Raw genomic sequence first — 24,793 nt, 5'->3', positions numbered from 1 at the left:
GCCATTGCACTCCAGCCTGAGCAACAGAGTGATACTCCATCTCAAAAAAATAATAATACATATAAAGAGAGTGCATACAAAAATGCTTATATTACACTGATGCCAACTATAAGCCAGGCTTTTTGTATATCATATTTCACACATCCTTATAATTTCTTGGGTATAAATGATTTGCTCTGCTTTATAGGTGAGGAAACTGGAGCTGAGAAATAGTAACTTTCCAAAATCTTCATAGACAATTAAGAAAAGAGTTGTTATTTGAATCCATTATCTACTTAGCTCCAAAGTGTATGCCTTTAAATGACATAACATGTTGCAATAGTGATACATATATATTTTACCCTAATTGATACTAATTATATCTTCTAAGTCTCTCTTTTCTCATCCTCTCTCATGTTCCAAATGCCAAAATTGTGTATTTTGATACAAAAAATAAAGAAGCTGAACTTTTTTTCTTAAAAGCAAAACATATATTACAAAGTAATGGGACAATAATCTGTGATCTAAAAGTCCTAAAAAATTATAATAACTAAGAAAGAACAAATGAGTTTTAAGTAGTATGAGCATAATATAAAATAATCATAATCACAACAACCTCCAAGTTCTCTGGGTCAGGAAGCAGATTTTATGCAGCTTCATATTTGCCATAGGAACTTTGTCAAATTCTATATCTGAAAGTGTTATATAACTTAAATGGACATGACAGAATAAAAATAAAATGATTACCAAATGAATCATATTGAAATATAATTAGTAAGTTAATAAAAATTTCTATATTATCAGACCAAAAATCATCTGACATAGGTTTTTTATCAGCAAGATGTGACAAGGGAACAATGTTCCAAATTTCTATAGGAAATTATATTATACCTTTACTTCCATATTGAGACAAATTATAAATAAAACGTGAGTCCCAATTAAAGATACTTTCAGATATTCAGATGAAATGGGAGAAGTTCTCTTATCCCCCTCATAGGGCATGCAACAGGGTGTGGCTCGCTTCTTCGGTGACCCGCTGCTCAAACTCCTGAGGGGAGCGTGCAGATGAGCAGATTGTGGGGAGTGTTTTGGGGCTCTGACCCCATGACAGTGTCTAGGGTTGAGTGTTTGCAGCTCCCAAAGCCCCAGTGGGCATGTGTTGTTGTGTGCTCTTTCAGCTTTGCCTTCTGCAGGTGGCTTGTGTTAATCAGCTCCAGTAGACCCTCTGCCTTATCGCATGGACAGAGGGCTTTCTGTATCCCGAGTTCTTGCCCTAGTGTACCCAAGAAGTCGGATCACACGTGGGCTTGGAGAATGCGTGCAAGGTTTTATTGAGTGGTGGAAGTAGCTCTTGTGAGATGCATGAGGAGCCCGAAGGGGGATGGAGTGGGAAGGTGGTCTTCCCCTGGAGTCAGGTCGCCCCAATAGCCAGACTCTCCTCCAACTGCCTCCAGCCAAATTCCACATCATGCAGCCATCGATGGCCTGATGTTGTCTGCTGGTGTCTGTTGCTATGTTCTTCTGCTCTCTTGACGTCCAGCCACTTGTGTCTGTGACTTCTCAGGTCTTGGGTTTTTATGGGTACAGGATGGGGCTCATCGTGGGCCAAAAGGCAACTTTTGGGGCATGAAAACAGAAATGCCTGTCCTCATTTAGTCATGAGCACAGCCTGAGGGTGGAGCCCTCATCAGGGACCCTGCACTTCTCTACCCAGCACTTCCCTGCCCCCCTCCCATATCACAAGGACTCAAAATATTAACTCACTAGTTTTTCTAGGAAATTCATTTGACTTTGTACACTTCAGGGTGAAAAACACAAAAGAAGAGAGGATATGAAAAGTTGTAAGCTTTCCCAGATTCCAACAGAAGGAAGTCCCAGAATGACAGTCGTGTAGCAATTCTAGAAAATAACTGGACCAAATTAGAACAGGAAGTCAGTGAGCTCCAAAAAGAAGTTCCTCATAAAGAATGCCAGGAGGAGAAACACAAAAGTATGTTTGATGAAAAATTCGTGGTTCAGTTATGAAGCAAATTTCAATGAGGTGTGATTTTCAGCAATGAAGAATAAGATAATCCATTTGACCTTAATTCTGGTGTGATTGTTCTTCTAACAGTGAAGTGTTGACAGTGGACTGTTAGGAAGAGAATGCTAGCATACCATTTGGATCTGAAGCTAAAAACATTAAAATAATAAAATTTATTTAGAATCAACTGAAGATAAATACTGAGATATTTATTTAAATGTAGATAATTCATGGAATATTTCTGTAGATATGGATATAAATAAAGCATGGAATATTTATGTTGAGCCAAGTAATAAATTAACAACAGAAGACCCAATTATACCTGCAGAGTCAAATATAAATATTATCAACATTAATAATGTGAAAGTAAAATTATAGGTGGCAAAATTTGAAAATGAATAATAAAGTTGCAAAAAACCATGTTTTAACATTAGTTCAAAATCAAGAGTTATTGTCTGAATATGATGAAATAATACATATAAGTTTGCATACAATGTTTAAAATTACAAGGGGAGATAATGGAATAATTAATAATACTAATCTCAATAATTGGGAGGACAGAAAGGGATTAAATAGTATGAGTTAAATATGTATCTCTCATAATAGAGGCAACAGAGTCAATATTTCAAGAAATAGCTTATTATATGAAGTTATGGAATCAACCAACAAATGATAATAACAGTTGAAAATGATTGCTTCTGACAAGTGAGTAGGCAGAGTAGAACTTTTTATTATAATCTTTTCTGTACTAGTTGAATTTTTAGCATGCCCATTCTGCTCTGATAAAATTAATTTTAAATAAAATATAAGAGTATTTCATATACAGTGCCATGTAAACTTGACCAACAAATTAATGCCTTGAATATATTGCCATTGATGTGAGCAAAAGAAAGCATATAAAACCAAGAATAGAGCAATTTTTAAGAGGCAGACCATGGTTATATGTCATATAAAATTTCATTCTATATATAATTTCATTAGCAATAAAATAAAGATTAATTCAACAGGAATCGTTTTACTTCTAAGTATTCTGCAGGCAATGCTGTTTTAAGCTAAAAGAAATGCAAAGAATCAAAATACTGCTAAGCAGTCATGATGTTAAGTCACAGCTGAAAAGATACAAGCTATCACTAAATCAAGAACTTCAATAGAATTCTTAAAAGCATAAGAATGTTTAACTATCTTCCAGTAATGAGAAATATCAATAATGTAAAATGTTGACCACAATCTCCAACAGAATTTCTGAACCACCTACAATCTTCCCATTAAAATTTAGCTGTCACCAATTAAAATAATAGAGACTATTTCTCCTTCAAAGATACAATTTTAGAGTTCATAAGCCCTTCTCTCCACTGGCAGTCTTTCTTATTGCATGTGGTTCAAAAGTCCACGCTATTTTAACACAGTTTTAGAAATCTTAGACCTCAAACTTTATAAGGAATATGTAATTGAAAAGTTTATAATTTTGCATTATTCGATGAGCTTAGATCCTGAAAACCCCAACTGTCTTGCAATCTTCTCAGCTTCAAACTTCCTCCAGGCAGACTGGATTCACCTGTGAATAAATCCTTTGACTCACTAGGTCTTTGTCATTACACATTTACTTTCACCTGTGTCTTATGAATACTCTATTTCTGACCAAAGCCTTGAAGAAATAAGCATATTTTTGGCTTATACTCCATATCTACAACTTGAGTTCAAGTAAAATCTACTCTTCTCACATAGCCACCTAGCAGCAGCTAAGAAATACCTTAGAGTAGTGTGTTCTAAACAACCTTTCTGCTCTGAAATGCATGCATTGACAATTACTATATGTAAAGGTAAATTCTGTTGTTAGTGATTGCAGGATTATAGAACCCAGTATTTTTTATACAACTTGTACTATAACTGAGAAATGGACCAGGCAGTCTCTATAGGCATGTTTCCAGTCTTCAGGAGCCAGCCATTCTTAAAATTCCTAGAAATTGGCAGTGGGAGGAGACTCATATAGTCAGTTGAAACATGATATTAAGAGAAGAGAGTGGTAGTACATGGTGATCCAAACAGTTTTGTTACTTCTTCTAAATCACTATCAGTATGGCACAGTTGCAGAGATCCAACAAAAAGTAAAAAGCAGAAATCCCAGAAACCTTGGAAAGCACAGGAGATAACGTTAGCAGGAGGGAACATATCCAAGTCACACAGCACCGAAGTGGCCACAAATCTGTATCGGCCTGCAGCAACCTCAATTCTTGCCTCCTCAGAAGAAAGAATTCAACTGAGGGGCATAAGGCAGAAGGTGAGACCAAGGCAACTTTTAGAGCAAGAGTGAAAGTTTATTAAAAATCTTTAGGTCGGGCGCAGTGGCTCATGCCTGTAATCTTAGCACTTTGGGAGGCTGAGACAGGCAGATCACCTGAAGTTGGGTGTTTGAGGCCAGCCTGATGAACATGGTGAAACCCTGTCTCTACTAAAAATACAAAATTAGCTGGGCATGGTGGTGCATGCCTGTAATCCCGGCTACTCGGGAGGCTGAGGCACGAGAATCACTTGAACCTGGGAAGCGGAGTTTGCAGTGAGCTGAGATTGCACCATTGCACTCCAGCCTGGACAACAAAAGCAAAACTCTGTCTCAAAAAAAAAAAAGCTTTAGAGAGCTGGACACGGTGGCTCACGCCTATAATCCCAGCACTTTGGGAGCAAGAATGAGAGGAAGGAAAGTACATTTGGAAGAGGGCCAAGCAGACTACTTGAGAGATCGAGTGTACTGTTTGACCTTTGACTTAGGGTTTTATATGTTAGCATGCTTCCAGGGTCTTGTGTCCCTTGTCCCCTGATTCTTCCTTTGGGGTGGGCTGCCTACATGTGCAATGACTTATCAGCATTTGGAAGGGGCAGCATGCACAGTGTGTTTAATGGAGTTGCATACATGCTTACTAGAGGCGCTCTTCCCTTACCAGTCCAAATGTTCCTAGATGGTCATGTGCCAGTTAAACTCCACCTTTTTGCCTCTCAGTGTACACGCAGAAGCACACTTGCCCAGCTCCTGAGATCTTATGGGGAAACTGCTTGTCATGCATGTCTGTGTGAAGACACCACCAAACAGGCTTTGTGTGAGCAACAAGGCTGTTTATTTCACCTGGGTGCAGGCGGGCTGAGTCCGAAAAGACAGTCAGTGAAGGGAGATAGGGGTGGGGCCGTTTTATAGGATTTGGGTAGGTTACTGGAAAATTACAATCAAAGGGGGTTGTTCTTTCGTGGACAGGGGTGAGGGTCACAAGGTGCTCAGTTGGGGAGCTTCTGAGCCAGGAGAAAGAATTTCACAAGGTAATGTCATCAGTTAAGGCAGGAACTGGCCATTTTCACTTCTTTTGTGATTCTTCACTTGCTTCAGGACATCTGGATGTATACATGCTGGCTTGGGCTCAGAGGCCTGACATTCCTGTCTTCTTATATTAATAAGAAAAATAAAACAAAATAGTGTTGAAGTGTTAGGGTGGTGAAAATTTTTGGGGTGGTATGGAGAGAAAATGGGTGATGTTTCTAAGGGCTGCTTTGAGTGGGATTAGGGGTGGCATGGGAACCTAGAGTGGGAGAGATTAAGCCGAAGGAAGATTTTGTGGTAAGGGGTGATATTGTGGGGTTGTTAGAAAAAACATTTGTCATATAGAGTGATTGGTGAAGGCCTGGATATGGTTTTGGATGAATTGAGAAACTAAACGGAAGACACAAGGTCCAAATAAGAGAAGGAGAAAAACAGGTATTAAAGGACTAAGAATTGGGAGGGCCCAGGACATCCAATTAGAGAGTGCCCAAGGGGTTTCAGCTTGGTTGGTGAGTTTTTGGGCTCTATCCTTGACAGAGTCCTCTTTTTTAAGTTGGAGGCTGAGATTGGTGAGGTTGTTTTTAAAAGACCATTAGTCCATTCTGCCTTTCCTAAAGATTGAGGATGGTAAGGGGTATGAAGATTCCACTGAATACCAAGAGCCTGAGAAACTGCTTGGGTGATTTGACTAGTACAGGCCAGACTGGTATTGGACTGTATAGAGGTGGGAAGGCCAAACAGAGGAATTATGTCTGACAGAAGGGAAGAAATGACTGTGGTGGCCTTTTCAGACCCTGTGGGAAAGGCCTCTACCCATCCAGTGAAAGTATCTACCCAGTCCAAGAGGTTTTTTTAGTTTCCTGACTTGGGACATGTGAGTAAAGTCAATTTGCCAATCCTGGGAAGGGGCAAATCCCTGAGCTTGATGCGTAGGGAAGGGAGGGGGCCTGAGAAATTCCTGAGGAGTAGTAGAATAGCAGATGGAACACTGAGAATTGAGTTTTTGAGGATAGATTTCCATGATGGAAAGGAAATGAGAGGTTCTAAGAGGTGGGCTAGCAGCTTGTAACCTACAAGGAAGAGGTTATGAAATGATGACAAAACAGAACGGGCCTGTGAGGCTGGAAGGAGATATTTTCCTTGGTCCAAGAACCATTTGCCTTGTGTGGGAGGAGATTGACAGGTGGAAGTTTCAGTGGGGGAGTAGATGGGAGTGACCAGATGAGAAGGAGAAAAACTGGCCATGAGGGACAGGAGTTGGAACACAAAGCTGCTTCTTTAGCTACCTTATCAGCATAAGTGCTGCCCTGAGGGATGGGATCTGATGCCTTTTGATGGCCCTTGCAGTGAATGACTCCAGCTTCCTTTGGAAGTAAAGTGGCCTTGAGAAGAGTTTTTATTAAAGAGGCATTAATGACAGAGGACCCTTGCGTAGTGAAGAAACCTCTTTTTGCCCATACAATGGCATGGTGGTGCAGGATATGGAAGGAATATTTAGAGTCAGTATAAATATTGATGCGTAATTCTTTTGCAAGAGTGAAGGCTCCAGTTAAGGCAATGGGTTTGGCTTGCTGAGAGGTAGTGGAGGGGGGCAGAGTGGTAGCCTCAATGGTAGATGTGGAAGATATTATTGCATAGCCTGCCTTTGCTGGTGTGTGGCGATTAGGCCTGGTGGAACTGCCATCAGTAAACCAGGTGTGATCAGGGTGAGGAACAGGAAAGGAGGAAATATGGGGAAATGGAGTGAATGCCAGGTGTATCAGAGAGATACAGCCACGGGGGTCAGGTGTGGTATCAGGAATAATGTGGGAGGCCAGATTGAAGTCCGGGCCAGGAACAATGGCAATTGTAGGAGACTCAACAAAGAGTGAGTATAGCTGAAGGAGTCAGGGAGCAAAAAGTATATGTGTCAGGTGTGAGGAAGAAAATAGATTTTGGAAGTTATGAGAAATGTAGAGAGTGAATTGAGCATAGTTTGTGATTTTTAGGGCCTCTAAAAGCATTAGGGTGGTGGCAGCCGCCACACACAGACATGAGGGCTAGGCTAAAACAGTAAGGTCAAGTTGTTCAGATAAAAAGGCCACAGGGTGCAGTCCCGGTCCTTGTGTAAGAATTTTGACCACGCAACTCTGCACTTCAGTTGTGTGTAATGAAAAAAGGGTTGGGATGAATCAGGGAGAGCTAGTGTGGGAGCAGTCTCTAAAGCTGTCTTCAAGGAATGGAAAGAGGAGTGGGGAAAGGATTTAGGATCTACGGGGCTGGCTAGGTTTCCTTTTGTGAGTTTATTTAATGGTTTCATTAGGATGACAAAACCAGATATCCGAAGGTGAAAGTATCCAACCATGCCCAGGAAGGAAAGGAGTTGTTTTGTAGAAGGGGTTGCGGTTTGAGAGATCAGTTGGACATGATTGGCAGGGAGAGCACGTGTGTTTTTATGAAGAATTATGCCTAGATAGGTAATGGATGAGGAAGAAATTTGGGCTTGACTGAAGTAATGGGGGCTGTCGGTGAAGCCTTGCTGCAGTACAGCCCAGGTAAGTTGCCGAGGCTGATGGGTGTCAGGGTCAGTCTAAGTGAAAGCGAAAAGAGGCTGTGATAAAGGGTGCAAAGGAATAGTAAAGAAAGCATGTTTGAGATCCAGAGCAGAATAATGGGTTTTGGAGGGGTTGTGGAGGGAGGTATTGAGGATAGGAGAGTATATGGGTTTGGCACCACGGGGTAGATAGGCAAGACAATTTGGTTGATAAGGTGCAGATCCTGAACTAACCTGTAAGGCTTGTCCAGTTTTTGGACAGGTAAAATGGGGTAATTGTAAGGAGAGTTTATAGGCTTTAAAAGGCCATGCAAGTGATAACAGGCTTTAATCCTTTTAAAGCGTGCTGTGGGATGGGATATTGGCATTGAGTGGGGTAAGGGTGATTAGGTTTTAATGGGATAGTAATGGGCATATGATCAGTTGCCAGGGAGGGAGTAGAGGTGTCCTATACTTGTGGGTTAAGGTTGGGGGATACGAGAGGAAGATGCGAAGGAGGCTTTGGGTTGAGAAGAAGGGCGGCAATAAGATATGGCTATAGCCCAGGAATACTCATGGAAGCAGATAATTTGGTTAAAATATCTTGGCCTAATAAGGGAACTGGGCAGGTGGGGATAACTAAAAAAGAGTGCATAAAAGAATGTTGTCCAAGTTGGCACCAGAGTTGGGGAGTTTTAAGGGGTTTTGAAGCTTGGCCATCAATATCCACAACAGTTATGGGGGCAAGGGAAACACACCTTTGAAAAGAAGGTAATGTGGAGTGGGTAGCCTCCATATTGATTAAACAGGGGACGGACTTACCCTCCACTCTAAGAGTTACCTAAAGCATCTGTGATGGTCCAAGAGGTGTTCTAGGTGATTGGACAGCATCAGTCTTCAGCCACTAAGCTGAGAAGATCTGGGAATGAGTAAGCCAGACAGCCTTGGGCCGGAGTTCCAGGGGCTCTGGGAGTGGCTGCCAGGTGAGTTGGACAGTCCGATTTCCAGTGGGGTCCCACGCAGATAGGACAGAGCTTAGGAGGAATCCTAGGCTGGGGGCATTCCTTGGCCCAGTGGCCAGATTTCTGGCACTTGAATTAAGATCCTGGGGGAGGAGGTCCTGAAGGTAGGCCTGACCACTGTGGCTTAGGTGTTTTGAAGTTCTTGTGTGCTGGAGATGTAGCTAGGGTTTCTCTCACAGTGGAAGCAAGGAATTGCACCTCAGAAATACATTGCTACTTGGCTGTGTCTACTCTATTATTGTACACCTTGAAGGCAAGGTTAATTAAGTCCTGTGCTGGGGTTTGAGGGCTGGAATCTAATTTTTGGAGCTTTTTTTTTTAATATCAGGAGCTGACTGAGTGATAAAATGTACATTGAGAATAAGATGGCATTCTAGCCCTTCTGGGTCTAGGGCTGTAAAGAATCTCAGGATTGCTGCCAAACGGGCCATGAACTGGGCTGGGTTTTTCATATTTGATGAAAAAGAGTCTAAACACTAACTGATTTGGGAGAGGTCAGATAAAGAAAATGGAGCATTAACCTTGGCTATGCCTTCAGCTCCGGCCACCTCTTTAAGAGGAAATTGTTGGGCAGGTGGGGGAGGGCTAGTTGTGGAACAAAACTGTAAGCCAGACTGGGTGTGGGGAGAGGAGGTGATAGAAGGATTACAGGGTGGAGGAGCAGAAGCTGAGGAAGAAATGGAGTCTGATTCAGCCTGGTGCAGAGTGACCTGAGGAGCAGTCTGGGGATGAGGGGAGAGGTCAGATGGATCGGTAGAAAAGGAAGATTGAAAAAGACTCAGTGATGCTTGGGGTTGGGACTGAGGGGACAGGTGGGAGGGAAAGAAGGAGGATTTAGGATGAATCACATTGGGAACAGAGACTAGGGAGGGACCAATGTGTAAAAGAATGCCTGGACGTCAGGCACCTCAGACCATTTGCCCATTTTACAATAAGAATTATCTAGATCTCGTAGGATGGAAAAATTGAAAGTGCCATTTTCTGGCTATTTGGAACCATTGTCAGGTTTGTATTGGAGTCAAGAGGCATTTCAGAAGAAAATAAGGCATTTAGGTTTAGGTTAGGTGTGAGTTGAAGAGGTTTTAAGTCCTTGAGAACACAGGCTAAGGGAGAAGAGGGAGGAATGGAGGGTGGAAGATTGCCCATAGTGAAGGAGGCAAGCCCAGAGAAAAGAGAGTATAGAAACACAGAGAGAAGGGGTGGGGGGTGCTTGCCCCCCAGGAAAGTGGAGAGAAAAGAGAGGGTAGAAACACGGAGAGAAGGAATTTCACAAGGTAATGTCATCAGTTAAGGCAGGAACCGGCCATTTTCACTTCTTTTGTGATTCTTCACTTGCTTCAGGCCATCTGGATGTATACGTGCAGGCTTGGGCTCAGAGGCCTGACACTGCTGATCACCAGTTTCAGGTTTTTCTGTTTATTGGGACACTGCCTTCCCCTGGCACTGGCTGTGACTAATTATTATTTTAGAGAGGCAGTTTAACAACTACCTGACCATCACCTGATGGTTGCCTGACATTTCTGGTGGGACAGGGAGCCTCTCTTGCCCTGCTCATTTCTGACTAGTTACCTACCATAATAATAGCAATGATATCAATTATGAATTACATGTATTGAATATTTATTATGTGCCAGGTATTTTACCTCTACTATCTCAATTAAACCTCAAAGAATTCTCATTTTATAGATTTTTAAATGAATACTTAGAAAGGATATCTAAATTGTTCATACCTAGCAAGTGATAGGATAGGGATTTAAATCAAGGCAGTCTGATTCTGCTTAAGCAAGCTGCTACACAGCTCAAAACAAAGATTTATGCATAAAAGAGTAAGAGTGGCAGGTAGATTTTACTAGAGCTGAGCTCAAAGATATAAACCAGGCATCAAAAGAAAAGAATGATTATTGGTCCTACAAAGAAAAATACGGAAAGAGGAATTAATCTGTTGGACCAGTACTAAATGGAATTCAAAGGTGCCTTAATCCCTTCTGGAATCATTCTCTAAAACTCAAGATTGATACAGGAGGTAGTTAGGCATAAACCACAATTAACCAGTGCACGGGAAAGGCAAAGCTGAGGGTTTTAGGGAAACTGAAACTTTGCCTCTGAAAATTTGAGTCTAAGTCTGCTGAAATGATTTGGCAATTTTGAAAATAAACACAATTTAAAAGCTGTTGGAACCCCCAAAACACTTTAAGCCTTAAGAAAGATGTGACTGTGATCTGAGTCACATATGGTTACAACTTCTGTTTCTCAGATTATAAATTAACTCACTTTCTTATTTATCTTTTTCTTTACAGTGACTAGATAGAATTAAATGATATCAGGGACACAAACCTCTGCCTTTTAATGACCCTTGTTATAGATTAACTTCTCCTTTGTTGTCCTGCTTTGCTTAGACCAGATGACAGAAAACCCATGACTATTATGCCCTCTGTAAAAAATGTTAAATGTACCCTTCCCCAAAAGAAAATCTATCTGTAACCAATCACATTGCTGTAATTATGCTCTGGCCTTGTATGTAAAATGTTGTAATCCTGCTAAAACTCATCTCTCTCTGCCTATCTAAATGAAACCTTAACTTCCCTACTTCTGAATGCTGATTCCATCCCTTAGGAGTTGGTATTTCCAAGAAAGCTATCCTCAAATTCTGCACTTGAATAAACTCTCTTTAAATTAGATTCTGACTCTTTTGATTATTTTAGGTTGGCATGATAGATTATCAGGAGAAAAATAAAACTCATTGCATGCATAGGCATGGGAGCCACACTCAAAAGTATGAGACTCAAAGAAATCTCACACTTCTTTGAGAGTACTGAAGTTTTAATACCATATGGAAAGGAATAGAGGCTTGGAGCATAGAGATCAGTTATGGGAGGGAGAGGGGAGGAATTGCATATCAAGCAAAAAGTATCTTGTTATGCAGATGAAATCTCTCAGGTAGCAGCTCTCAGATTAGATAATAGCCTATAGTGAAAGTTTCTCTGTTAGAGCTTCAAAAGTGTCTCTTTTTCCTAAATTAATCTTTCCTAGATCAAGATAATGTAGATAAGGTCTCAGAGAAATCCTGTTCACATCCACTGTTTACTTCACTAATGTAGATTTCCTCTACAGATGTAAATCTCCTCCACAAAAGGACAACTCTTCAGAACTATTCCTTTGTCTGTAGCCCCTCTGAATATCCATCTCAAAATATGCCAAAAAAGTATATTTTGGGGTGAGATACTCTACTTTCCTTCAGGGTGAACATATTTTAAGAGTTTACTTGTAAGTCATGGACATAAACGTGGAAATAATAGACACTGGGGACTCCAAAAGGAAGGACGGTGGGAGTAAGGGTGAGGATTGAAAACTTACCTGTGATGTACAATGTCCACTATTTGAGTAATGGGTACACTAGAAGGCCAGTCCCCACTAGTAGGCAATGTACCCATGTAACAATCATAAATATGTACTCCTTGAATCTAAAACTAAAAATTAAGAGTTTAAAAAAGTTTACTTATAAGTGATTTAAATTTATTGAGCATATTTTAATAAAAATAAATTTAAATCAATTCCCATAATGAATAAAGTATTAAAAAAAGAAAACGAATATAAAAACCTAAATGAATCAAAAAAGATTGACATAGAGATTTGCATGGAAAATGGGGGTGATGGAATCATGTGGTTCAATATTATATTCGTTTCAGTGTGCCATTAATATTCATTTTTATGTTCAAATTGACATTTGTTTTCCTCTTTTCTATAATTGTTATGGTGGCAATTACATATTCCATATTTGCTGACCCATGAATCAGATATCCAATGAGACCCTCAGTAGTCTGATCCAAGAAAGGAATTAGCTGGCCTTTTGAGGAATAGAGAGTAGAATGGACCTGACTGAAAATTACTCAAGATTCTACCACACCTGGTCTATATTAGGATATGGGTTTTAGGACCCTTTAGAATTAAAACACCATCTTCTTGGAGAATTTCATTTCCAAGTTTTGTGAATGTTAAATATAATGAGCCCCAAGTTTCTCTTCATATGTTCAGCTCTGTTCTTCTTTGATTCTCCATTTTAAAGTTTAATTTCCTGGTTCTGTTAGCTCCCTTGCTTCTAATTTCAGTAAACAACTTTCCCACCAGTCCTAATTAGTAGTTCACATCTGTCCCCTGGTCACCTGCTCCATCCTGACTCATCCTGGTCAGCTGCTTTGACCTAAGTCACTCCTGGTCACCTGCTCTGACCTAAGTCAACTCCAGTTACCTGTTCCTAACCATCCTTCCCACCAAACTACTCACCCCACCACTCTGGCTCATACCCCTGACCTCTTTAAAATAGCCAATCATAATTAGCTTAGACTATGCCATCCAACCGTAGCCAATAGGGGAACAACACGGCAGTAGGGGCTACCTGCATCAGGAATAAGAACTCTTTCCCCTCCCCTGCCCAGGTGTGCTCTTGCCATTACTCCATTCACAAGTCGCACCCATCTATAGAAGTAAAAATTGCCTTGCTGAGAGAGTTAAATTTATGTTCAAGTGCTATTTCTTTGCAGCACCAAGAAACAAGCATTTTGCATTTCTAACATGAATACATTTAAATATTAAATTTATAAATAGATGGATAGGTGGAAAAGTAGATACGTGGCTTTCTCAGAGAACTTGTGAATATGCAATGTAAACTATGATGTGAGAAACTTAGTGTGATCAAAAAGAATGAATTAAATTCAAAATTGTATCCAAAATAATACACTTTTGAGATTCCATCAGTAAATTGTTTGCCGAAATTACATAGGCCAAATGTAATATTCTATAAGACATTTCATGGCTTGTAACTTTGTGTGTAAAAACAACTCTTCAACTCTCTTATTCTCTAATTTGGCTCAATTTTTCTAAAGTTTCTCTTTTACATGGCCATTCAACACAGCATGATTGCTGCATGTAATATAATATGACAAGATTGCCCATTAGCTTGTTCTCTAAAATACCCTTAAGTAGCTGAGTTAATACAATATTTAGAATGGAGCACTCAGGTGGGAAATCTTGCTCTTAACTGTAGCAACTGCTGAGCACATAGATTACAGCAGTCTCCCTTCAGCCTTTTATTTATGAACCTTCAGTGACAATTTGTTCCTCCAGGAATCAAGTGCTCCAAATCAAACAAAAATTTTAAAGACAATGTTTTCTTCTTTTGAAAACACATTTTAAAATATAATTAAGAGAATTCTTCTGCTTGCTTTTCCTTCCTGTGTCTATGAAAATGTTCATACCAGTCTCCATTAACTGCTCAAGTGTGAAGTTTATTCAGAACTTTAAAATTAATGTAGTTAATGTATGTTATTTCAGAAAAGAGTTTTTGTAAATGTTGGTCTTTTAAACCTCAATTTTTTCTTATCTAGTAAAGTGAAAATGTAGGATACATTGTTAAATGACATTTCTCTAACTACAACTTAAAGAATCAATATTTTTATCAATAGATCATAAATATTTGTACCTACCAGACATTATTTATCATTTACAAAAGAATCTCCTGAGTAGTTACTTTTTAATGCAAATTTCTAAGCTGTTGTCTAGATTTACTGAATCAGAATTTCTTGATGTTAGGCAAGGTAAACTACATTTTAATTAGTCTCCCAAAGTTTCTTTGGACATATTAAAATTTGCAAGTGTTTGAATTATAGATTCCATAATTCCTCATCTGGATTCCTGGACTTATTTACTGAAGCTCTGTGCAGTGAAAAATAAATGTATTTCTACTATATACATACATATGACAAATAAGTTACCAAAATATTATATTCAGATTTTAAATGTAGACTCATTGTTTATAATATATTTTTATTTTCAAATATATAAGCCATACTGAATGACATTTAAGGGAAATTTGATTTTTATTTTTGTTAATGGTATTTTATTATTGTTAATGGTATGTGTATCAACCTTAGACCCAAAACCAGATCAATGAAGTCATTACTTATTTATTCTTTAAATAATCTTATGCCAATCCTTCTACTAAGTGCTGGAAATACAAATATGTATTACACATAGTCCTTCTAGCATTAAAAAAAAAGACTGAAAAACAGATCTCAGCAATATAATGGTTTAATGCAGCACTAGAGATACGCAAAAGTATTTTTGGAAGCACCAAAGAGTACAACTATCTCTTGTTGGGTGGAAAATGAATGGAAAGTATAAAGAAAGATTCCTCGGAGATGACACATGGGTTGGAACTTAAATGTAGGAATTAGGTTGCATAGGATGAGAGTTAGAAGCATTCTAGGCACAGACTGTAGAATGAACAAAGATATAGAGATAAGAAATAGCATGGTATGTGTGATAAGCTGAGTCATGTAGTGAACTGAAGAGAAAGCTCAATGTCAGGAAATGGTTTAGATTTGAAACTTGAAAGACAGGCAAAAGCTAGATTATTAAATGCATAGTGAGAGATGTAAATTGTCTTGGACTTTAAATAATTTTTATTCTGCTTTTCCCTTCTCTGGGACTGAAAATACACATTTGATAGACTGCTTGATATTGTCCCAAAGTTCACTGAGACTGTGAAAGGAAAATAAAGTTTGGGGACACTAAACTCACTATATCAAAGGGAAGTTCAGCTTGGGAACAGAGTCACACAAAAACTACCTTCCTTTTTGTTTCTAAACGGATAACTACAAAGAGAGGAAGGCACGTATCTCTCTAGGTGGCTTCCATCACAAATTCCTTCCAAGAGAATGGCTTATGGGCAACAACATCTTTACCCTAAAACTTAATTTTATTGAATTTCATCCATGTCCCTGCAAAGGACATGATCTCATTCCTTTTTGTGGCTGCATAGTATTCCATGGTATATATGTGCCACATTTTGTTTATTCAGTCTATCATTGATGGGCATTTGGGTTGGATCCATGTCTTTGCCATTGTAAATAGTGCTGCAATAAACATACGTACGCATGTGTCTTTATAGTAGAATGATTTATAATCCTTTGGGTATATACCCAATAATGGGATTGCTGGGTCAAATGATATTTCTGGTTCTAGATCCTTGAAGAATCACTATACTGTCTTCTACAATGGTTGAACTAATTTACATTCCCACCAACAGTTTAAAAGTGTTACTATTTATCCACAGCCTTGCCAGCATCTATTGTTTCCTGACTTTTTAATAATCACCATTCTAACTGGTGTGGTTTTGATTTGCATTTCTCTGATGATCAGTGATGTTGGGCTTTTTTTCATATGTTTGTTGGCCATATAAATGTCTTCTTTTGAGAAGTGTCTGTTCATATCCTATGCCCACTTTTTGATGGGGTTGTTTTTTTCTTGTAAATATATTTAAGTTCTTTGTAAATTCTGAATATTAGGGTCTAGTAATTTTTGATTAGGTGATGGATAGTGTGTATTTTACATTGCTGGGGGCTAGATTTTGGTCTGATAGGCAGTATATTTAGTTGATCCTTTTGAAGCTTGTTTTTAAGCTTTGAAGAGAGGGTATTAAAATATTCCCTCTCAATTGGTGTCCCACAAGATAATTAAACCCTAATGTCTACGGCAATGCTGTAGATAATGAATTAATTTCTCTCTAATGTATTTAGAATGGTATTATACCAAGCTTGAGGCAATTAAGAAAATACTTATTCATATTATGTTTCATAGAACCTCAGTTGAAAAAGACAATTTAGGCACATGACTAAGGTATAACCCCTTTGACATCTCCCCTAAAGGCCAGGTGTTCAAAAAGACTCTTGATTCCAGCTGACCAAAACTCAAATGTCTCCCGGCCCTGTACGAATTCTGGAAACTTTTCAACTTACAGCTTTCCAGCAGTTTTTTTGCCTGGCCTCAGGGAGTTTCTTTTACATATGCAGAGCTTAGTATTTAGCAACAGACTCTACGGGATTCCTATACAGATTTTTGACATTCTTTCTCCATGCAACTTTAACCTCTTTGTTATTCTGTTCACAAATTCCAGATGCATCAGTCTTCCTGTACACTAGACTCTGTCTGCTTAATTCAATGATACCACTGTGCTCTGATGGAGATAACCATCCCTGCACTGTAGTTCAGAAAGTGCCTGAAAGCAGAAAGCTGGGACTTATCTGACTGTAAGCTTATCTTATTTGTTTTCCTTCTTTTAGAACTCTGCCAACTGCTTGATCAATATCTGAAAATTGCTGCTGCATATGTAGTCCAGTTTTCTAGTTGTTTGTGGAAGGACGGTAAGTCTAGTTCCAGAGTGAAAGTTTCATCTTTGACTTTAAATTATACTTGATGGAGAGCCAATAAGGGATTTTAGTCAAAAGACTGCCATTGTTGTATTTTTATTTCAGATCACTGTAGCAGTTCTGTGGAAGAAAAATGTGAGAAAGATTGGACTGGTGAAAGAGAGAAGTTCCACAATTATTTAGAAGGCAAAATTATGAGGATTAGATGACTTATTCATATATATATATATATTTAGTATTATACTTTAAGTTCTAGGGTACATGTGGACAACATGCATGTTTGATATAAGGTATACATGTGCCATGTTGGTTTGCTGCACCCTTCAACTTGTCATTTACATTAGATATTTCTCCTATGCTATCCCTCCCCCAGCCCCCTACCCCCCAACAGGCCCCGGTGTGTGATGTTCCCCACCCTGTGTCCAAGTGATCTCATTATTCAATTCCCACCTATGAGTGAGAACATGCAGTGTTTGGGTTTCTGTCCTTGTGATAGTTTGCTGAGAATGATGGTTTCCAGCTTCATCCATGTCCCTGCAAAGGACATGAACTCTAGATGACTTACTGAATATAAAAAATGAGGAGAAAAAAGGAGTCAGAGATAGCTCTAAGAATTCAAGTTTGGGTGTCCAAGCCAAGTGTTAAAAACTTATATATGGAAGAAGATCTAGTAATTGTGGCCATTTCAGTTTTGTCCATATTGCCCTCAAGGAATCTTTGGAACACCCTAATAGAAATAACTTATGAAGAGTTGAATATACAAACTTGAGTTTCAAGTCTGTATATTTTGGGAAAGATCTTGGGTGGAGAGATAAAATCAAGAGTAAGCAGCATATAAATATTAGTTGAAACTATAGAGGAAATAGTATTATTCAGGAAGAATATATAGAATCATAAGAGAACTGAGATAAAATAAAATAACACTAACATTTAAGGCACAAAAGCATAAGATGAAGTAAGAGGAGTAGGTCCTGAGAAAAGAAGGGAGCCAGGAGATTGTAGAATTGTAGAATCAAGGTAGTAAAGACTCTCAAAAGGGGGGGTTAAACTATGACTTCAATTACACTAGGAAATTCCAGGAAAATAAAGGCTGAAAGAATGGTCACTGGCTTAGGCAATTAAGAGGAAACTAGTAGCCTTTTACCCCTTTAGTACATGAGGATTTTTGTAAGCCAAATGGCAGCAGGTAGAGAAAATGAGAGAGAATAGATAGCAAGCACAGATTACTTTTAAAGGACTAAAGATGCAAGAGGATTGACTAAATTGAAGCTAAAGAAAGATACAGGTCAAGAGTACGTCCCTTTTAGTATATGTGACTTGAATTCTAGTAAGCCGAAGAGAACTTAAAAGTGCAGGAAAGAGGGAAAAGTAAATGAATTAAGGTCCCAGAAGGAAGAAGCCAAGATAAAATCAAGAATATAGAGGGATTGTTCAGCCTTAATCCAAAGTCTTGACCCCATTTGTATCAGAAGAAAGAACATATAGGAAGAAGAATCCAAGGCCACAAAGAAGGCTTGTTCTGAGCAAGAGTTCCTGCATGGTCTCCAGAGCAATGGCAGGACACTGATCTGAGGATGGTATGCCATAGAGTTTAGGGAGGGAGAGTAAGGGTCTTATAAACTAGCATCAAGGCCTTATTCAGGGAGATGACCTTCATCCACAACCTTTAGCACTGACAAAGACCCTGGTTGGGAACTGTTACCGAAGTGGTTTTTCACATAACATTAAGAGCATTTACATGAGAAGAGATAAAGAAAGGATGTTGATGATAATCATGATGATTTAAATAGACACTCTGATGTACCCCACCAGGTACCCACTTCAGGACTGTATTCCTCTGGCTTCTGGGAGTACTGTTGACTGACAGCCCTCAGCTGCCAGCTTTCTCAGCAAATTAATCTCAGCTGAAGAGAGCTGCCTTCCCCAAGGTCATGATTCTCTCTTGGCTACAGTCTGCAACCAATGACTGGTCAATTCTAGGATATAGAATTCAGCCTCCTTGCCCGAATTGTGACAAAATTGAAGATGCAGCCTAACTTCAGAGTTCCCTAAAGGGCCAGCTGAGGCTAAAGATACTGTCAACTTCCTTCCTTTCCTCCACAAAGTAGTCACATAAAATATAGGACACTCAGTTAAATTTGAATTTCAGATAATTGTGTCCCAAATAGTGTATTTTATATTAAAAATTACTCAGTTTACTAAAAATTTAAATTTAACTGGCAGTCTTGTATTATTATTTGCTAACATGACAAACCTATCTGCAGGTTTAATTCTGAACATACTCTTGTATTAGTCTGTTCTTACACTACTATACAGAAATACTTGAGACTGGGTAATTTATAAATAAAAGAGGTTTAATGGGCTTATGGTTCTGTGTCCAGAATTGGTGGTTTCTTGGTCTCGCTGACTTCAGGAATGAAGCCACAGACCCTCGCGGTGAGTGTTACAGTTCTTAAAGATGGTGTGTCCAGAATTTGTTCCTTCAGATGTTCAGACGTGTCCGGAGTTTCTTCCTTCTGGTGGGTTCATGGTCTTGCTCACTTTAGGAGTGAAGCCGCAGACCTTCACAGTGTTACAGCTCTTAAAGGTGGCCCGTCCATGTTCTTCCCGGTAGGTTTGCGGTCTCACCGGCTTCAGGAGTGAAGCTACAGACCTTTGTGGGGAGTGTTACAGCTCATAAACATAGTGCAGACCCAAAGACTGAGCAGCAGCAAGATTTATTGCAAAGAGTGAAAGAACAAAGCTTCCACAGTGTGGAAGGGAACCTGAGCAGGTTGCTGCTGCTGGCTGGGATGGCCTGCTTTTATTCTCTTATTTGGCCCCATCCACACCCTGCTGATTGGTCCATTTTATAGATAGCTGATTGGTCTGTTTTACAGAGTGCTGATTGGTCCATTTTGAGAGAGTGCTGATTGGTCCATTTTGAGAGAGTGCTGATTGGTGGATTTACAAACCTTTAGCTAGACAAAAGAGCACTGATTGGTGCATTTACAATCCTTTAGCTAGACAGAAAAGTTCTCCAAGTCCCCACCTGACCCAGAAGCCCAGCCAGCTTCACCTCTCAGTTCCAAGGCTGTACAAGAAGCAGAGCTGAAGGGGCCTCAGGAAACTTACAATCATGATGGAAAGCAAAAGGAAGCAGGCATGTCTTCACATGGCCAGAGTAGGAGGAACAGAGAGTGGGGGAAGGTGCTATACACTTTAAAACAACCAGATCTCATGAGAATCTATCAAAAGAACAGCAACAAAAGGATGGTGCTAAACTATTCATGAAGGATCTACCCTTATGATTCAATCACCTCCCACCAGGACCCACCTCCAACATTGAGGATTATAATTCAACATGAGATTTCGGTGGGGACATAGATCCAAACCATATCAGCTCCCTAGGTAAACTTCCTTCATGTTAATCTCAGTCTCAGAATTGGCCTCCCAGAGAATCCAAGCTACAACAATTACTAAATTCTGGAACTTAATCAGCTGCTGGTTGGCTGGCAATGAGGAACGATTTTCTAAGAATGTCAGGAATATGAACAGTGCCCAACACAAAGTAACAGCATAGCAGCATAAATATTAACCTCTGACTGGTGGTAAATTGGGATAACATACAAATGGAAGAAATTACACAAGCATATGGAATTTGTCAGGCCTCTGAGCCCAAGCCTGCATGTATACATCCAGATGGCCTGAAGTAACTGAAGAATCACAAAAGAAGTGAAAATGGATGGTGCCTGCCTTAACTAATGACATTACCTTGTGAAATTCCTTTTCCTGGCTTATCCTGGTTCAAAAGCTCCCCCACTGAGCACCTTGTGACCCCCGCCCCTGCCTGCCAGAGAACAACCCCCTTTGACTATAATTTTCCACTACCTACCCAAATCCTATAAAACGGCCCCACCCCTATCTCCCTTCACTGACTCTCTTTTCTGACTCAGCCCACCTGCACCCAGATTAAATAAGCAGCCTTTTGCTCACACAAAGCCTGTTTGGTGGTCTCTTCACACAGACATGCGTGATATTTGGTGCCGAAGACCCAGGACAGGAGGACTCCTTTGGGAGACCAGTCCCCTGTCCTCACCCTCACTCCATGAGGAGATCCACCTATGACCTCGGGTCCTCAGACCAAACAGCCCAAGGAACATCTCACGAATTTCAAATCAGGTAAATGGTCTTTTCATTCTCTTCTCCAGTCTCTCTTGCTACCCTTCAATCTCCCTGTCCTTCTAATTCCAGTTCTTTTTCCTCTCTAGTAGAGACAAAGGAGACACATTTTATCCATGGACCCAAAACTCCGGCACTGGTCACAGACTTGGGAAGACAGTCTTCCCTTCGTGTGTAATCACTGTGTGGATGCCTGCCTGATTATTCACTCACACTCCATTGGTGTCTGATCACCATGGGGATGCCTGTCTTGGTCATTCACCCACATTCCCTTGGTGGCAAGTCAATTGCAGGGACTCCTGCTTTGGCTACTCACCACCCCCCTTCTCTGTGTCTCTACCCTCTCTTTTCTCTGGGCTTGCCTCCTTCAATATGGGCAATCTTCCACCCTCCATTCTCCCTTCTTCTCCCTTAGCCTTCGTTCTCAAAAACTTAAAACCTCTTCAACTCTCACCTGACCTAAAACCTAAGTGTCTTATTTTCTTCTGCAACACCACTAGGCCCCAATACAAACTCTATAATGGTTCTAAATAGCCAGAAAATGGCACTTTTGATTTCTCCATTTTACAAGACCTGGGTGATTTTTTGTCGAAAAATGGGCAAATGGGTCTGAGGTGCCTGATGTCCAGGCTTTCTTTTACACATTGATCCCTCCCTAGTCACTGGTCCCAATGCGACTCATCCCAAATCTTTCTCTCCTGTCTGTTCCTTCAGTTTCCACCCCAAGCTCTGAGTCCTTTGAATCCTCCTTTTCTACAAACCCATCTGACCTCTCCCCTCCTCCCCAGGCTGCTCCTTGTCAGGTTGAGCAAAGTCCCAATTCTTCCTCAGCCTCTGCTCCCCCACCCTATAATCCTTTTATCACCTCCCCTCCTCATACCAAGTCTGGCTTACACTTTTGTTCAGCGACTAGGCCTCCCCAACCTGCCCAACAATCTCCTCTTAAAGAGGTGGCTGGAACTGAAGGCATAGCCAAGGTTAATGCTCCTTTTCCTCTATCCGACCTCTCCCAAATCAGTTAGGGTTTAGGTTCTTTTTCATCAAATATGAAAACCCAGCCCAGTTCATGGCTCGTTTGGCAGCAACCCTGAGACACTTTACAGCCCCAGACCCTGAAGGGTCAGAAGGCCGTCTTATTCTTATTATGAATTTTATTACCCAATCTGCTCCCAACATTAAGTAAAGCTCCAAAAATTAGATTCCAGCCCTCAAACCCCATCACAGGATTTAATTAACCTTGCCTTCAAGGTGTACAATAATAAGAGAAGAGTTGCAATTACTGCCTCTGCTGTGAGAGAAACCCCAGCCACATCTCCAGCACACAAGAACTTCAAAACGCCTAAGACACTGTGGTCAGGCCTTCCTTCAGGACCTTCTCCCCAGGATCTTGCTTCAAGTGCCAGAAATCTGGCCACTGGGCCAAGGAATGCCCACAGCCCAGGGTTCCTCCTAAGCTGTGTCCCATCTGTGAGGGACCCCCTGGAAATCACACTGTCCAACTCATCCAGCAGCCACTCCCAGAGCCCTGGAACTCTGGCCCAAAACTCTCTGACTGACTCCTTCCCAAATCTTCTTGACTTAGCAGCTGAAGACAGATGCTGCCCAATCTCCTTGGAAGCCTCCTGGACCATCACAGACACCTTGGGTAACTCTTACAGTGGAAAGTAACTCTGTCGTCTTCTTAATCAATACAGAGGCTACCCACTCCACATTACCTTCTTTTCAAGGGCATGTTTCCCTTGCCTCCACAACTGTTGTGGGTATTGACAGCCAGGCTTCTAAACCTCTTAAAACTCCCCAACTCTGGTGCCAACTTGGACAATATTCTTTTATTCACTTCTTTTTAGTTATCCCCATCTGCCTAGTTCCCTTATTAGGCCAAGACATTTTAACTAAATTATCTGCTTCTCTGACTATTCCTGGGCTATAGCCACACCTCATTGCTGCCCTTTCCCCCAGTTCAAAGCCTCCTTTGCATCCTCCCCTTGTATCTACCCACCTTAATCCGCAGGTATGTGACACCTCTACTCCCTCCCTGGCAACCAATCACATGCCCATTACTATCCCATTAAAACCTAATCACCCTTACCCCACTCAACACCAATATCCCATCCCACAGCAGGCTTTAAAAGGATTAAAGCCTGTTATCACTTGCCTGTTACAGCATGGCCTTTTAAATCCCATAAACTCTCCTTAAAATTCCCCCATTTTACCTGTTCAAAAACTGAACAAGTCTTACAAGTTAGTTCAGGATCTGTGCCTTATCAACCAAATTATTTTGCTTATCCACCCCATGGTACCAAGCCCATATACTTTCCTGTCCTCAATACCTCCCTCCACAACCCATTATTCTGTTGTGGATCTCAAACATGCTTTCTTTACTATTCCTTTGCACCCTTCATCACAGCCTCTCTTCACTTTCACTTAGACTGACCCTGACACCCATCAGCCTCAGCAACTTACTTGGGCTGTACTGCTGCAAGGCTTCACCGACAGCCCCCATTACTTCAGTCAAGCCCAAATTTCTTCCTCATCCATTACCTATCTCAGCATAAATCTTCATGAAAACACACGTGCTCTCCCTGCTGATCGTGTCCAGCTAATCTCCCAAACCCCAACCCCTTCTACAAAACAACTCCTTTCCTTCCTAGTCATGGTTAGGTACTTCCACCTTTGGATACCTAGTTTTACCATCCTGACTAAACCATTACATAAACTCACAAAAGCAAACCTAGCTGACCCCATAGATCCTAAATTCTTTTGCCACTCCTCTTTCCATTCCTTAAAAACAGCCCTAGAAGCTGCTCCCACACTAGCTTTCCCTAACTCATCCCAACCTTTTTCATTACACACAGCCAAAGTACAGGGCTGTGCAGTCAAAATTCTTATACAAGAGCCAGGACTGCACCCTGTAGTCTTTCTGTCCAAACAACTTCATCTTACTGTTTTAGGCTGGCCCCCACATTATTCCTGATACCACACCTGACCCCCATGACTGTATCTCTCTAATTCACCTGGCATTCACTCAATTTCCCCATATTTCCTTCTTTCCTGTTCCTCACCCTGATCACACTCGGTTTATTGATGGCAGTTCCACCAGGCCTAATCGCCATTCACCAGCAAAGGCAAGCTATGCTATAGTATCTTCCATATCTATCCTTAAGGCTACCACTCTACCCCACTCCACTACCTCTCAGCAAGCCAAACTCATTGCCTTAAATCGGGCCCTCACTCTTGCAAAAGGGACTATGCATCAATATTTATACTTCCTCTAAATATGCTTTCCATATCCTGCACCACGCTATTATATGGGCAGAAAAAGGTTTCATCACTACGCCTCTTTAATAAACTCTTCTCAAGGCCACTTTACTTCCAAAGGAAGCTGGAGTCATTCACTGCAAGGGCCATCAAAAGGCATCAGATCCCATTATTCAGGGCAGCGCTTATGCTGATAAGGTAGCTAAAGAAGCAGCTAGCATCCCAAATCTGTCCCTCACGGCCAGTTTTTCTTCTTCTCATCAGTCGCTCCCACCTACTCTCTCACTGAAACTTCCACCTATCAGTCTCTTCCCACACAAGGCAAATGGT

At 40.6% G+C, this 24,793-nt stretch overlaps 1 long non-coding RNA gene across 1 annotated transcript in view; it reads right to left on the bottom strand.

The window, feature by feature from the left end:
- Positions 1 to 1,000: 1,000 nt before the first annotated feature.
- The window catches only part of LOC131384188 (uncharacterized), an 80,154-nt gene continuing 56,361 nt past the window's right edge, over positions 1,001 to 24,793 (bottom strand). Inside the window, exons 3-5 of the long non-coding RNA XR_009214786.1 lie at positions 17,495 to 17,578; positions 16,634 to 17,164; positions 1,001 to 2,151 (exon numbers count right to left, since the gene is read on the bottom strand). This is a non-coding gene — a long non-coding RNA (uncharacterized LOC131384188). The remainder of the gene's footprint in view (positions 2,152 to 16,633; positions 17,165 to 17,494; positions 17,579 to 24,793) is intronic.

This window comes from Hylobates moloch, unplaced genomic scaffold (genome assembly GCF_009828535.3).
Source record: "Hylobates moloch isolate HMO894 unplaced genomic scaffold, HMol_V3 SCAFFOLD_9, whole genome shotgun sequence".
Taxonomy (NCBI): Eukaryota; Metazoa; Chordata; class Mammalia; order Primates; family Hylobatidae; genus Hylobates; species Hylobates moloch.
The sequence above is the reverse complement of the archived record's forward strand: the minus strand, read 5'-3'. Positions and strand labels throughout refer to the sequence as shown.